Below are 11,794 nucleotides of genomic sequence, written 5' to 3'. Positions count from 1 at the left end.
GGAAAGTTACGAAATCATACTCCTGATAATGCATGCATTTCAATTAGTTGTTTTTTGATAAAGCATACATTTCAATTAGTTAGTCTCTTTAATAACTGAGATAAATAGAGAATAGAAAGATGTTGACATTTCCATCTTCAATGTTGAATTCCACGCTAACGTCCTTAACTGTGGCATATCCATTAGCACCATTAAACTTGCCTGTGCCTCCAATGACAGCAATATGAGACTCTGAAATAGTATTCTGAATGACTCCAAAAAATCTCAAACAATCCTCCAAATCACTGTTAACAACTTTAACAGTCATGGCCATCATGTAACTAGTTCCATCATCAGAATTAACTACAAAGACTCCTTGTGCTTTACCAAGTAAAGAAGATCCGAACAGGGAACTTTGAATTAATTCCTCAATTACTGTTACTAATCCAAATTTTAAGCTCTTAACAGTAGCTATGGCTGGGAAGGGCAAACCTATACCGGATATCTCCATTGTTCGATCAGTGAAGGGCGCGGTTGGACTGGATTTAGGCAGAGGAATACCTTAATTGGGAGAAAATAGTGTACCTAAAGGCTCTTGGAAAGGTAGGTCACTGTCGACTTGAGTCATTGTTGGTTTTGGTGAATGATATGTGCCGCAAAGCATATCTTGCATGAAGAAGGTAATGGGTGGACGGTTTAAATGTGGGGGTTGGGACTGGTCGTTAAGGATTCGGGTTGAGTTTGATTTGTGGGTGATGGTTGTGAACACTATGAACCAGGCTAATTTGAGTAATAGGTGCATCGTCTTTTTTGTTGATAACAGGGGACTCAATCTTAGGAATCTCTGACTTTCATAAATAGAATGGACAAGTGGTTTAGGTTTCATAGAACTAATTTAGCTGGAGTGGTTAATAACGGAGCAGTTGATGGTTTGTTTGTGAAGGTAGTGGGTGGCGGATGGAAGAAACCAATTGCAAAAAAACAAGAAACTACAACAGTGTTTATGCAAAGTGATTGCTACTGGAACTAGTATATATATAAAGGACTGAAATTGAAAGCGAGCCTGTTGTATCAAATCCTACTTAAAACCTACTGGAACTAGTATATATATAAAGGACTGAAATTGAAAGCGAGCCTGTTGTATCAAATCCTACTTAAAACCAGTTGGCTATGAGTGTAGTGGCTCTAGGAACTTAAATACTATTTTGCAAGGCCTTTTAAAGTTTAAACTACCCACTTCGGATTATGTGTATCTCAACACTTTAACAGGTTCAATACTACTCCATTAGGTATACAAGTATGCAAACCATGCTGCTGCATTGGTTTTTTTTTTTTTTTTTTTTTTTTTAAAGTCTTAAAGTTTTGAAACCCGTCTTGAGTTCGATAGTTAATATGATTTTTTTGGATTCTAATTGTAATTGGTAATTGTAATTATAGAGAATTAGATTTCCACCCCCAGCAACTTTGCCAATTAGATTTCCACCCCCAGTTCTTTCAATATTAGACTTCCACCCCTAACTTCACACCAAAATACATTCGTCTCGTTTCTTTGCATGTGCAAGTACACATCTACCCCTCACCAGGTAAAATGACAAATAAACCCTTTGACTCCCCAAGACCAAAACTCATCCAATTGCCATGTGGCATCATCACACCCATCTAATCCAACGAACCTAAATTTTTTCCCTAAATGACGTCCACTACCCCTGCCCACCTAAAATTCCCAAAATAACCTCACTCAAGTTTTCTCAATGGCCACGTGTCATCATCCTAACCAAATCTATTACCACCACGTGGCATCATCCTAACTAACTTGATCAGTCCACACGTGGCAAAAATAGCCGTTTGGTTCTAAACCACCTTTAAGTGAACGTGACCATTGTTCACTTAGAACTGGAAGAAACTCAAAGGGGAAGAAGAACTGGAAGAAAGAAAAATTGAAAAAATGGGAGGTGGTGGAGAATCAGTCGCGTCAAAAGCAACGTTAGAGAAGGTATTTCCACTTTGTACCTGTTACTTCTTGTTACTTATAGTACTCTGTTACTTATTAGTTCTTGTTACTTAAATTTTGTTAAGAGTACTATTTTGTTAATTTTAGGATCGTGGTTGCTTCTCATGTGGAAAGCTTGATCATTGGATTCATAATTGTCCCTAGAACGGCTCTCCTTGCAAGAGATGCGATGTTGGTCGTGTTGTGAGAACTTCACAACAACCTCATTCATTTGGTGAAAAGTTTTTGAGTTGCCCAAACCCAAAGTGCCAAGGCTTTCAATGGATGAAGGATGCTCTGAAGGAGTCAATCGAGCAACAAACTCAGCAACAACCTAGTAAGTTGTTATTTGTAGATGGAGGGAGCTCTTCTATAGGGAGTTCTAATGGGAAGTGGAGAGTTTCAATTGAAATAGAAATGAATAATTTGTGTGATGGGTTCGAGGCAAATGTGACTGTGAAAGGGAAAGAGAAGGGTTAAGTTTGTAGTTTGTTGAGTACTCTAGTTTGTTAGAGTACTCTTAGTTTTATCAATATTGTTGCTTTGTTTTGGATGTTTCGTTGTAATCTTGTAAGAGTCATCTTGTAATCCTGCCAAGTTTAAGGTTTTAGTTTTAGAGTTAGTTTTAAATGTTGAAGTGTAGTTTTAGTTTGGTAATGAAGTACTCATGAAGTTTTAGTTTGTTAATGAAGTTTGGTAATTAAGTTTTGGAGTTTTGAGTACTCTGAAGTTTTACTTAAGTTTTAGTTATGTTGTAAATGTTTGTTCAATTTCAATCAAGAGTACTCTTCAATCAATCAATCTTCTCAAATTTGTTGAACTGTATGCAAAACAGTATTGCAGAGGGGAGTATGTTTGTCAGTCTTCAATAAATTAGTGTATGTTTGAAAACAGAGGAAAGTAGTAACAAAAAGAGTAAAACAGTATTGCAGAGAAAAGAGACTTGAGAAAAAACCAGAGAAAACTAGCACTGACTCTAAACATTGAAACTAGAGTACTCTTGACTCTTGAAACTAACATAGCAACACTAAACATTGAAAATAATAGGACAAAACATTGGAACTACCATAGGAGAGTACTCACCATAGGACACTGATTAATCGACTTGAACTCCTAACTTGACTCTAAACATAGATCTTCAAACATAGAATGCTTGAACTTCAACCATAGAGCACACCATGAAACATGACAAACTTGAGATTACTTCTTCTTGCTCATGCAGACTCCAACTACTTCTAGTGCCAAGACAATTTCTTTAGCTTGATGTGTAGGTGATTGTGATGGTCATGGACCACCTACTTTTGATGATCGCCTGAGAAGAAGAGGATGTGCTTTTGTTGGTGGTGGTGTTGGTTGTGGTGGTTCTGGTTGTGATGCAAATTTCAAATCAAAACCCTTGGCTGGTGGTGGAGGAGCAAACCCTGGTTTTGGAGCAAAGCCAGGTGGAGGATATGATCCTAATTCATCTTCACATCAACCAAAATAAGAGTCCAACTGTAAATAGCACATGCAATTGCAGTGCTTACAGACTTTGAGACTTAACCTACCATCGTTCTCCATCATCTCCAAGAACACGCTCTGATCTTTCTTGTCTTTGAGCAATGACTTGATTTGCTCAAAAGATTGTTCAATTTGTTTGCTATCTAACTCAAATTTATTCATTGTTCTTGCTTTCACCACTGTTTGTTGAGTTTGTTTTGTTTGCATTTTTTGTGTGAGGAGATGAGAGATGTGATTGGTGATGTGAGTTGTGCTTGGGGGGTGGTTATGCCTTTATAGAACAGAGATGAACAATGTTTATTCACGAGGCATTGACTAGCCATCCTAGAAAACAGATGTAAAATTATCACAATAACTCATCACAATATTTCTATTTCTATAGAGTACTCATTTCTATATGAGTCTCTTCCTATATAAGCAAACACAATATCACAACTTTCTTTCTTAATATGCTAACTTGCTAACTTAAGAGTATAAATCCATAACTGCCAATTTTAAAAGAGTTTTAAAACCCAAGATACGCCATTAATCCATCCAGAACCAAAATGAGTTATACATTGACACATACCAAAATGAGTTTTAAAACCCAAGATACACCATGTTTTACGTCCAAAATGAGTAAAAAACAACCAAAACAAATGCAAACATACTAACTTACAAAAGTATCATTCATCCAACTATACATTGACTACATTGTTCCAAAAGTATCCCAAAAGTAACTCCAAAAGTAACAAGTCTAAACTGACCACCTTGAACTTTGGTCTAGGTTGTATAGGCTTCACAGATAGCTTCTCCACTGGCTTGACAGGTGGTGCCTTGAATGGATCCCTAACACTAGCAGCTACTCACAACTGTTGGTGCCTTGAAAGGAGCCCTAACACTAGCAATATTCGTTTTCTTTATGATCCGCATGTAAAACACTTGCACTATTCTTTTTCTTCTTTTTCCCTTCTCCTTGCTTCATGATCAAGTCACCCATAGCAGCATGTACACTATTCCTTTGCCCTCTCTCCTTGCTTCATGATCAAGTCACCCATAGTATGGTGCTTTGCTTTGAAAAAGGTATGTCCATTGCTTTAGCTCTTCCTTGGGTATTCATGTCTTGGTGGTGCAACTCTAACTGGTGCATTGCTTGGTGGTTTTGCTATGGGGTCACTTGCAGAAGCATCACTTGCAGGAGCATCACTGCCATTTCTTAATGCCTTGTATTTTGCCTTTTTAATACCACTCTGAGTCTTCCGCACAATTTTTCTACAAAACAAGACAAAAACAATTTAGATTTGGTATCATTTTAGTAACAATGACTAACCTAGTACAATCACAACTTACTTTTCCCTGTCCATGACAGTGGACTCTCCTGTCATAGTTCTAGACCTTGCCCAAGGTTTAGGTTTCAGTCTTGATGTTGTTTTCTTTGCATTGCTTCCATTACTTCCATTGCTTGATACTTCTGATGCAGCAGGACCCTTACATGACCTTGCATTATGCCCTTCTCCTTTACATTTCTTTGCAAGTCATTTTCCTCTTTTTATAGACATGCCCATTTTCATTTTCATCCTCAGCCCTCATTCTCTCCTTTCTAGGCCTTCCAATACCCCTCACCAAAGGAGGTGGTTTCACATGTTTGGTTGGATCCTAAGAAAATAGAACACTTTACAAATTTGTTTAAAGAACATAAATTTGTTTGAAGAACATTAAACTTGGCAAATATATAAAACTCATATATAAATAAATACTTACAGGTTTAGGCCAATCTTTGACATCTTTCATGGGTTTGACATTACTTGTGTAAGCTAGCTTGTACTATGAGACCCAAAACTAAGAGCTGCAGTACTCAACCCACTCAACTCTCCTTGGTAAGTGCACTCTCACCACATGAACACACACAATCCCAGTCATCTGCCATGCCTTACATTCACAAGTGTGGTCCACAATATTGACAGCCTACCTATCACCATGGTAATTTTCACCACAAAAAGATGATCATCTGAACCTTCAACTATGTAGTGGGGACATCAATCATCTTGGATATATGTTTATTCACTCTAGGGACCAATCCATTTTGATCCCATTCTTTACAAGCCTGTTTTCTCTTGTACCTCAAACTCATCAACAAAATGTGATATTTGTCAAGTAAACAGGTAATTGGAAGGTCTCTCAGTTCCAAGATCCAACTATTGAAAGACTCTGAGAAATTACTACTTACTTGTTCAGCTTTAAGTTCCTCAGCAAAATGAGACCTAGCCCATGTTTTATATTCCTCCTTTTGCAACTACTTATGTGCTTTAATGTTTTCTTTTTTTATCACTTCCATCCACCTCTCAAAGTCTTCCTTTTTATATGCCTTTGAGGTAGCCCATACAAGTTGTTCCATATACTCACCCTTGAACAACTTTTTGAAGTTCTTATACATGTGTTTGAAACAGAACCTATGTTGTGCTCTAGGAAATATGTATTTAACAGCTTGAATCAAACCCTTTTGCCTGTCAAAAATAAAGGTAACAGGCTAAGGGTGTAGTTCTAGCTTCTCAGCCATGATACTCAAAAACTCACTCCATGACTGCTTACACTCAGATCTACAAATGTATATAGCCAATGGAAATAAACCATTATTTCCATCTAAAGCAACCATGCTAAGCACCTGGCCTCCATATTTCCCTTTAAGGAAACAACCATCCAACCCCACTAATGGCCTACAACCAACTGAAAAACCTTGAATACAAGCATCAAATGAAATACACACTCCTTCAAACTGAAGTGTGTCAACATCTCTTGAGTATTTTGCAATAGTTGATAGACCATTACTCTCATGAAATATACAAGCAAGCAACAAACATGCAATTATTCAGTACAATCAATTTGACAGTTGAAATCACAAAGTGTAAACATTTATAAAGTGTATACCATGTTACATAGCACTGGGATCATGTTGTAGCTTTCCTCATAATCACCATAAATCTGTTGTAGAGACTTGAATCTTGCATTCCAAGCTGTCCAATAACTTATATTGACATGAAAAACCCTCATGACTTCTTCTTTTATGAAAATAGGAGTCATGGTTTTGAAATGAACCTTGGACAAAACAATAGAAGAGTACTTACATTAGTACAATGTAAAAAGACAAATATGAGATAATTAAACTCCACACACTTATAATTAACTAACCTTCATTTGATCTTGAATTTTTCTGACTACCCAATTTGCATTGGCCATTCTGTTCAACATATCACAATCGGACGACAAGTATGTATTGGCTTCAGTGTATTCAGTCTCATTGTGAATCCATCTTCATCTCTCCTGAAATAAGCTACCCATGGACATTGTACCTTCTTTCTGTCTTCCCCTAAACAAACCACTCTAATTCTTAATGGGTCATTCTTGATTAAGTCATCAGCAAACTTATTTCCTATACAAAAATCTTTTATATCATCTCTCAAAACATCAATGTTAGGCCACTCCATTCCTACCTCCCAAATTAATGGTTTGTTCACAGACTGCTCACTTCCCTCATCTATATCAATAATACTGTCAGTCCCTGCAATGAAGTTAACAAAGTATACTTTGTTTGCAATGACATGGTCCTCCTCATCCTCAGAAGAATGTGTACTCTTATACCCCTCATCATCTTCAATCTCATCTATGGGTCTTGGTGGTGGTGGTGGTGGAGGTGAAAAAGGTGTTGGTGCATGTGAAATGGGTGTTGTGGAATCTGAAATAAAGGATGGACCTGAAATGTGTGGAGTAGATGCATTGGTTGTATGTGGTGGTGGAGGTAATATATCAGCTTGTGGAGCTAATATATCAACTTGTGGACCTGAACTTAGAGGTGCTATTGGTGGTAAATCCTCATTCTAGTCATCCTCTCCATCAGAATCATCTAATGTACGAATACACTTCTTTGAGTAAAAATCATCATTATCTTTAATGCTAGACTTATTCTTAGTGATACTTCTTCTCCTTGTACTCATTTTCTTTACATTTTTGGTAGGCTTCCTACACTTTGGAGTTGTAAGTTGTGGAGTTGGCACAATCATAGTTTCAACTAGCTCTATAAGTTCCCCTTCAAGTTCAACAAATACATGACTCCACCCCCTTATATCTTCCTCCATTTTAGCCCACATTTGCATCAAATCATTGTCATTCTTAACATACACCTTCTCACCATTCAAAGTGTATAATATTTCAAATCCTACACTAATATCAAACAAATAGTTCTCCTTTATATCATATACTAAATCCATAAAATTTATCCTATCCCCGTCCACATTCCTCATTTTCTCCATAACACCACCTCGATAGTTATCTTGGGAATATAGTGAACCATCAGGTGCCTCTTGAAATGTCCCATGATAATGAAGGATCAAGTTTCTTTTAGCCAAACAGTCCCTTTCCATCTGATTATTATAACAACCAAACAAACAAAATATCCAGCTTACAATACAAGCATGAATCAAACATATTTATAAAACAAAACATTCCACAATTATACACGTTTTCAACTATACAAATAATAACTCATGTTACAATGACAAAAACTTAAATTTATTGTACTCAGACATAGGTTTTTAACAATAACATTATCATGAAAGTTAAACATTAGACTAAAAGTTTTACATTTCTCACTTGACACACTTTAAACCACCTAAAAACATGTTAAAACTGATTAAAGGTGTGAAATTTAAGCAACTTACCTTGAAGTTTTTGTAAGATCACGTGTAAGTAAACCAGCTACCACCTACTTACTTGCTTCATTGTACTTGCTTTGAGTTCTTGTTCATATGGATTTGTCTAGTAAACTAGATAAAGTTGGGTTTGTCAAGATGGAGCTTTACATCATGTTGGAGTTCACAATGAAGAAGATAACTTAGGATGATTCAACGATTTTTTTCTTTAGCTTAGCTTAGCTAAGAAGAGTAACATGTGCCCCTGAAATGTTCTCTGATGAGACGTGTTGTGCATGTTTTGTTCTCCACCGTTGATAGATTTGGTTAGGATGATGACACGTGGCCATTGAGAAAACTTGAGTGAGGTTATTTTGGGAATTTTAGGTGGGCAGGGGTAGTGGACGTCATTTAGGGAAAAATTTTAGGTTCGTTGGATTAGATGGGTGTGATGATGCCACGTGGCAATTGGATGAGTTTTGGTCTTGGGGGAGTCAAAGGGTTTATTTGTCATTTTACCTGGTGAGGGGTAGATGTGTACTTGCACATGCAGCAAACAGACGGAATGTATTTTGGTGTGAAGTTAGGGGTGGAAGTCTAATATTGGAAGAACTGGGGGTGGAAATCTAATTGGCAAAGTTGCTGGGGGTGGAAATCTAATTCCCTCTTGTAATTATATAGGAAAGGTTCATCTATATTTTTAATAGGGAATAATTATGTTATTTAAGTGACATTAGAAAGGTTTTTCTATATTATTAATAAAATAGAGCTTGTTCTAATATTAGCGAGGGAAATTAGAGATAATTATATAATTTAAGTGATATTAGGGAGGTTTTTCTAAATTATTAATAAATAGGGTTTGTTCTAATTTTTGTGAGGGAGGTGTTTCGAAATTGAGCAACTATAGAAATTACAAATTGTTTGCCTCGACAGTGGAGAGGGGTTCCTAAATACCAGGCTATCTTATAGTATAGTGTAGGGATATCTCAAATTCTCAACAGCTACAGTACTGAACCATGCATGAAAGCATTCAAACCTGTGAGCTCGGTGAAACAAACGTCTCCTCAAAGATTGAGCTGCTGAATGCTCAGACAGAATCAATTGTTATTCTACTGATAATGGTCCAGCTGAAATTCCATAGCGACCAAGAATTTCTTCATGGTTCCTAAGATTTGGAACCCCCTTTACAAAACCTATTAACACTTCAAACGACCAAAGTATCATAATATCGGTGATATATATCACTGTTTGTTTGTTTATTTGTTTGTTTGTTTGTTTGTTTTTTTTATTGGTAAGCCTGTTTTAAATGAAATCAGTAACTCTTTGATGCTGGCGGGTTTGAGCCCCAGACCTCTGGTATCATCACCCAAAGGTTTTATCGAATTTGTTAGTCGGCATCTGCATATCACTGTTTTTTTTTCTCTTTGGAGACCCTTGATATGGAAATCTGCAATCATCTCTCTGCGAATATTTTGGGAATTTAGATGAACCAATGTGTTAAAAGACAGCAACGCTATTTTTTTTATTGAAGCTGCGACATTTTTTATATTTTCAAACAACACAAGTACAAATTCAAGCAGTTTATTGAAAAAAGGGTGAACTAGTGTTACCCCCTACTAGATGAGCCAATTAGGATTTCCCCCATTAGATGGGAAATTAGGGTCACCCCCAAAATACACACAAAAAAAAATCGGTAAACCCAATTTAGCTTTTTTCTTTGTGTGTATCTAGTGGGGGGGAAATCCTAATTGGCTCATCTAGTGGGGGTAATATTGGTTAACCCTTGAAAAAATGCAGTCACTTTAACTTCTGAGCTAGAGCTCTTATGAGAGTACACCTACTAATTCTTGAAGTACACCTAATATTGTTTCAGCAGACAACTCAGACTTTGAAAGTGAATGTATGACTATCGGTTGGTCAAAGTACAACCATTCGGTCCGCAAAATGGAATGGGTATGGAGGGCCATGTGTATAATGATAGAATAATGTAGTATGCTTACGCAGTTGCTGCGTCTAGGAACTTCTCACCATATACCGAAATCCAAGCCATTCTTGGTTTGGCTTATTTAAGAATGGCGGGAAGATGGGTATAAAAAATCGGAAGTCAACTTCGGACTCACTTTGGGAGGCATAAACATTTTGAAAGGAATTGGCGTCTTCCATGGGATTCAATGGTTAGCGGTTGACTTTGTATTAGAAGTATTACCCTCTCCTTTGTTAAATGCTTTTAGCCATATCTTTTCGAGGAAGGAAAAGGGTGACTATCTCTCAGTTTTTGTATAGATCGCCCGTCGATGATGGTGATGTAGTTTTCTGGACTCTCCTCCCTTTAGATGAAAAGAGAGACCAACTCTATTATAGAGGAAGATAGAAAAAGGCAAAACTTTTTATCCTATTTTTCTCAAACCATACAACAAGAAGTTTGAGGTCCCATAACGAACTAGATTATTGGTGGAAAACCAATGGGACTATCTCGGACTTTGAAACAAGAATGCCATTTGTTCATCATCTCCACTTTTGCATACAACCATTCTATTTAGAAATCATAGCAAAGAGATTCCAACATATAATTCTGTGCACTTCACCTCTACGTTTCTTGCCGGGTTTCAGAGGATGAGATGCCAAAGCTCTAACACCAATATCACAGGCATTGATCTCATCAACATCTCGAATGCAGCCATTGACAACAATACCAGCCCATCCCATTGTTTGAGCTAACTGTACTAAGTTACCACCAAGTACGGCAGATCTCATGCTTCCTCCACCATCTATAACAAGAACCCTTCCTTCACCTCTGGTTTCAAGAAATTCTCTGACCAATACATTGTCTTCAAACACTTTAAGCGTGACAATCGGACCAAAGAATGCTCGGCTTTGCCCATAAACCTGGAATATTGGCTGGAGAGCACGAAGATCACCATTCAATAAAAGCGGGGCATTTGAGTCGCAAACTTCAGCAGTAGCTAAGGCAGCCATATCTCCTTGAAAGTTGATCTTCTTCCCCGTACTGGATTGTAAAGTGAATAGAGAGATCCCCAAGCTAGATGCACATAGAGAGCCTGATGGTAACTTCAATCCTGTGAACACATTCCAATCAACATAAACATATAAGTGCTAGCAGTGACATGGAAACCATAAAATAGGTAAGTGCAAGCATTGAAAAATTCAAAAGAACCAAGTAGTTGTTAGTAATGTGAGAGAAAGAAGAAAGAAGAAATAAAATCATGCATAGAGCATAAAAAGAACATGAGGGCCATTGGGCAATATATTCATGGACATTGCACATTAGTGGGTGTTTGGTTCTCATTTTTTCAAAAAATATTTTTTCTTAAAAAACATTTTTATGAAAAAGTATTTATTCTAAAAACAATTTTTCAATAAAATGTTTGGTTGTGATTTTTTTTTTTCAAATTATTTTATCAAATCAGATTTTCAGATGATTTCCAAATTTTGATCTGACTGTAAAAACATAGTTCATTAGGTGTTTCCAAAGAAAAATAGTTTTTAATGCAAGTTTTATCTAATTATCATAAAACAAGTTTTTGGGACTAAAAAGTGTTTTTTGGATGAAAAACTATTTTTTTTAAAAAAATAGAAACCAAATATATTTATTTTTTTAAAAAATATTTTTTCACTAATAAACACTTTTTGGTAATAAATAAAT

General features: G+C 36.6%; 2 long non-coding RNA genes and 1 pseudogene across 2 annotated transcripts; 1 reads left to right on the top strand and 2 right to left on the bottom strand.

Annotated features, from left to right (window-relative positions):
- Positions 1–20: 20 nt before the first annotated feature.
- On the bottom strand, positions 21–1,267 carry LOC147480325 (uncharacterized). The gene is made up of 2 exons (XR_015204482.1): positions 1,141–1,267; positions 21–1,068 (listed from the first exon to the last, which is right to left on the bottom strand). It is a non-coding gene; the product is annotated as an uncharacterized LOC147480325 (long non-coding RNA).
- Positions 1,268–1,869: 602 nt separating this feature from the next.
- LOC147480324 (uncharacterized) lies at positions 1,870–2,677 on the top strand. The gene is made up of 2 exons (XR_015206926.1): positions 1,870–1,972; positions 2,078–2,677. It is a non-coding gene; the product is annotated as an uncharacterized LOC147480324 (long non-coding RNA).
- Positions 2,678–10,662: 7,985 nt separating this feature from the next.
- Positions 10,663–11,106, bottom strand: LOC147480323 (putative 4-hydroxy-4-methyl-2-oxoglutarate aldolase 3 pseudogene; annotated as a pseudogene).
- Positions 11,107–11,794: the final 688 nt, after the last annotated feature.

The sequence above is a fragment of the Coptis chinensis genome, chromosome 8 (genome assembly GCF_015680905.1).
Source record: "Coptis chinensis isolate HL-2020 chromosome 8, ASM1568090v1, whole genome shotgun sequence".
Lineage (NCBI taxonomy): Eukaryota > Viridiplantae > Streptophyta > Magnoliopsida > Ranunculales > Ranunculaceae > Coptis > Coptis chinensis.
Note: the sequence above shows the minus strand (reverse complement) of the source record. Positions and strands in the feature narration are given on the sequence as shown.